Here is a 4839-nt window from a genome sequence, read left to right as displayed (position 1 = left end):
CCTTCCGGCACACTGACCCTGAGGCAGAGAACATTGTTATCTCTGCTCTGTAACTGAGGAAACTGAGGCTCAGGGTGGACGGCTGTGCACGGAGGAGAGGGCAGGAGCTGCCCGGTGAGTGAGCAGGTGGTTGGGGGTATTAGAGGGTAAGGAGTGGGTGAGTACCCTCCCCTCTCCCCCAGCAGCAAAGACAGAGAAGGAGAGGGAATGGGTCCACATTCCCCACCCCCACCCCCACCCACCAGGAGCCTGCAGTGCACGGGACGGTGGTCAGTGTTGTCAGTGGCAGAGCAGGTGGGTCATGGAGGCATTTTCCCTCCTCCCTCAAACATCTACACCAGGGTTTCCCGGATGGAAGGCGCCTAGGGGTTGTGTAGGGCCGGAGCCCTGCCGGAGCCTGGATTTCTAACAAGCTCCCAGGGGATGTGCTGCTCCCTGTCTTAGGACTTCACTTTGAGTAAAGAAAGACGCTAGGAGACAGTTTACCTGTGGTGCTTAGTGTTAGATATCAAGAGCCATCTGATAGAGGGTCAAGTGGGTGTTGACAAGGGCACCAGCAAAGGATGCTGGGACAGCTAGACATGCAGGTGTGTTTGGTGTTGGGGGTGGGAGCCCTGCTTCATACCATATACAAAATTCAATTTAAGAAGGACTAAACGTAAACTAAATTGATAAACCTTCCAGAAAAACATAGATGATTATTTTCTCAATTTTTCAGTAGTCAGAGATTTCTTAGAAAGGACATAAAAAGCATAGACCCTAAAGAAGTTGATAAATGAACTTCATCAAAATTTTAAACTTTTGTTTATCAAAAAATACTATCATGAAAATAAATAAGTGAGCCAAAGACTGAGAGGAAATATTCATAACAGATATACCTGACAAAGGACTTTGTAACTCGATAAAGAACTTCTGTAACTCAATAATAATAATAACCAACATAATGGGCAAAAGATGTGAAAACACCTCACAAAAGATGATGTATACATAGCCAATAAGCATGTGAGAAAATGCTTCCCCAATATAATTTGTCATTAGGAAAATGCACATTAAAACCATGAGCAGGTATCACCATACATCCACCCTATGATTCAGCAATTCCACTCCTAGGTAGTTATCCCAGAGAAATAAAACCATCTGTCCACAATACCTATACAAGAATATCAATGCATCTTTATTCATAACTAGAAGCCTGGTGCATGCAATTTGTGCACGGGTAGGGTCCCTAGGCCTGGCCAGGGATCAGAGCCGATTGGGGCCTTCCAGCTGCCGGCCGGGGCTTTCCTTTGTTTGACGCTGCCCCCTGGTGGTCAGCGTACATCACAGCAAGCGGTCAAACTCCCAGTCAATTGAACTCCTGAGGGGACAATTTGCATATTAGCCTTTTATTATATAGGATAGCCAAAACCAGAAAACAATTCAGATGTCCATCAACAAGTGAATGGATAAATAAATTGTAGTATATCTGTACACTGGTATGTATATTCACTCATCAGTGGGGGGGAAAAAACAAACTACTATTTAAATATTATTTCCACCATGTTACAACGTGGTCGAATGACAGGTGTGTTATACTGCACGATAGAAGGCAGACATGAAAAATACACACTGTAGGGTTCCTGGGGGGTTGTGACCTTGATGCTGCCGCTGCACTCACAGACCTTGACTTGGCTGGTCCAGGGACCCAGCTTATTATTCTGACACAAAATAGCAAAAGGACCCCAGAAGAGACAGAAATAGTAACAGGCCAATTTCAATAGAGTTGTCAAAGACTTGCTCCCTCAAAAAACATCCGGTAGTTCTGCAGGAGAGTTCTACCAAACATTTAAAGAACAGATATCTTTAACTCTTCTAGAACAGCGATTTTCAACCAGTGTGCCACAGCACACCGGTGTGCCACAGGAATTTTTACAACATGCAATACCTGACTATTTAGTCAGGGGCACTGACCACTTTTCCCTTAGATTGTCAAATTTAAAAAAATCACAGCAGCCAACACAACGATAGCCGTCCAGTGTGAATGAATCAAAATTATACCTTTTTTTTTTTTTGTCAGGTCTGCAAAACAAGAATTATCAAAGCTATTCAAGAAGAAATAGATAACCTGAATGGTCATGTATCTATTAAAGAAATTGGGGGAGGGAAACCCGCAAGAAATATTTCCAGGGATAAGGGGGGCTATTCCATAGTGATAAAGGATCAGTTGACCAAGAAGACATTTCAAGCCTAAATGTTATGAATACAATAATTAAACCTCCAGGTGCCTACCATCACCAGAGTCCTTTAACATGGCTCTGGGTGTGTTGGCCGATATGAACAGACAAGAAAAAGAAATAACAGGCGTAAATACTAGAAGAAAGCAGCTCAGGTGACACATGGTATACCTAGCAACTCAAAAGTATTGACTAAAAATAGAAATGATGAGTGCTATCAAGGATGTAAGGCAATAAACATGTTTACACGGTTGGAAAGAGTGATAATTGGTATTAAATTTGCTGGAAGATGATTTATCATTATTCACTAAAAGGTTCATGTGTACGTGTCCATTAGCCTAGGGAACATTTGGGCAGGGAGGTTAGAATGAAAAGTAAGGAGAGAGAGAGAGGGAGAGGGAGAGGGAGAGAGAGAGAGAGAGAGAGAGAGAGAGAGAGAGAGAGAGAGGTTTTGGGTGAATGAGGGTTTAGAACTGGAGTGCTGGGGAGAAAGCTTCACCCCAAGGCAGAGAAAGTGGCTCAGTACAGAGCTGGCCAAGATGGCTAGAAGTCTAGGCAGAGGTCCCCTCACCCAGCCAGGCCAGGGCAGCCACAGATGGAACAGGAAGATGAACTCAACACCCGACGAATGAATGACTTGGAGTCCATCTCTACAGGGAGAGGAGAGTGTAGGAGGCACGCTCTGGAAAAGATTGAAAGTCGATGATCCTCCAAGAGGTGACAGAAAGAATCTGCTTCAGGCTACAGGTCTGCATCTGCAGGTTTGGCATTCAGCCCAGATGCTGAGGGAGCAGGGAATAATTCCAAGGTGAGAAATGGACTCACTCCCAGACACACCTCAAGAGGGTGAGTCAGGAGGGTCTGGAAAAAGGGCAGCTCAGTCCATTTACATCTCAGTGAGAATCAGGGAGGCTGTAACTACTTGGGGGGGGGGGTTCTGGTAACTTTTCCTATTTGTTGTTTTCGTTATTCTATCTCAAAAACCAAAGTTTAGATTTATGAACTAGAATACTAGACACACAGGAGAATGCACCAACAAGACAACTTCACAAATTAATGAACACCCGTGTAGCCACCATGCCTATGAAGAAAGTAGAGGCCCTGTGCATGAAATTCGTGCACTCGGGGGGGTGTCCCTCAGCCCAGCCTGCGCCCTCTCGGGGGATGTCTGACTGATGGCTTAGGCCCGCTTCCCTTGGGGAGCCTCTGTGGACATCCTTAGCGCTGCCACAGAGGCAGGAGAGTCTCCCGCCACAACTGCTGCACTAGCCGGCCATGAGCCTGGCTTCTGGCTGAGCAGCGCTCCCCCTGTGGGAGCACACTGACCACCAGGGGGCAGCTCCTGTGTAGAGCATCTGCCCCCTGGTGGTCAGTGCGCATCATAGTGACCAGTTGTTCCGCTGTTTGCATATTAGCCTTTTATTATATAGGATAAACTCTGCCAGCCCCAGAAGCCCCTCACAGATCACATCTCCCCACAGAGATAACCACTACCCCGACTCTCCTAGTAATCACTTCTGCTTTCTGGTTTTGCCATCTACATGTCACAATCCAATACCATTTCATTGTTTCGTTTGGTTTGCTTTCAGACATCTAAATGGAATCTTACAAGATGTCTTTTGTACACATGGCTTCTTTCACTCAATATTATCTTTTTTTTTTTTTTTTTTACGATTTATTCATGTTGTCTGTAATGTGTGTGACTGATATTTCCTCCCACTCTGTGGGTATGTCTTTTCACTCTTCATGGCATCTTTTGATGAACTGTTTTTAATTTTAACACAGTCTAATTTATCAGTCTTTTCCTCTGTGTTCTGTGCTTTTGGTGTCTTGTTTAAGAACTCTTTCCCCACCCCAGAGACCATGAACATATGCTACATTATCTTCAAAAAGCTTTTTCATTTAGTTCTGGAATCCACTTCGAATTGATTTTTGTGGGTGATGGGAGGCAGGGGTCACATCCCGCATTTTTTCCATGTGTTCCAACATACTTACTGAAAAGCCCATCCTCCCCGCCCCACTCTACTGTGCCACCTTTGTCACAGATCAAGTGTCCACACTGTACCCAGGCAAGAGAGGCCCATGCCCTGGGCACAGGCTTTCGCGCTCCAAATATTATAATCATGTGCATATTAAAAAACACATGGTGTGCTTCTTTTTTAAAAAATTGATTTGAGAGAGAGAGAGAGAGAGAGAGAGAGAGAGAAACATCGATTTGTTGTTCCCCTTATTTATGCATTCATTGGGTGCTTCTTGTATATGCCCTGACCAGAGATCAAACCCGCAACCTTCGCATATCCGACAACACTCTAATCAACCTCGCAACCTGGCCAGGGCCCACGGTGCGTTTCTTCACATTTGGAACATTCTCGCAATTATTTCTTTGATTACTGCTTGTGCCGCATCCTCTCTCTTCTTTCATTTTCGTCTCCAGTAAAATGTATGTTGGGCATTCTTATGTTATTCCCCATTTCTCTTACCCTCTCTTCTTTATTTTCCCGCCATTTATTTCTCTCTGCTTCATTCTGGATGATTTCTTTGGTTCACTATTATCATTTCAACTGTGTCTCACCTGAAGCTCATTTTTTGAATTATTAAGTCTAATGATTGTATTTTTCAGTCCTAG

The sequence above is a fragment of the Myotis lucifugus genome, unplaced genomic scaffold (genome assembly GCF_000147115.1).
Source record: "Myotis lucifugus unplaced genomic scaffold, Myoluc2.0 scaffold_100, whole genome shotgun sequence".
Lineage (NCBI taxonomy): Eukaryota > Metazoa > Chordata > Mammalia > Chiroptera > Vespertilionidae > Myotis > Myotis lucifugus.
This window is presented reverse-complemented; position numbering follows the sequence as displayed.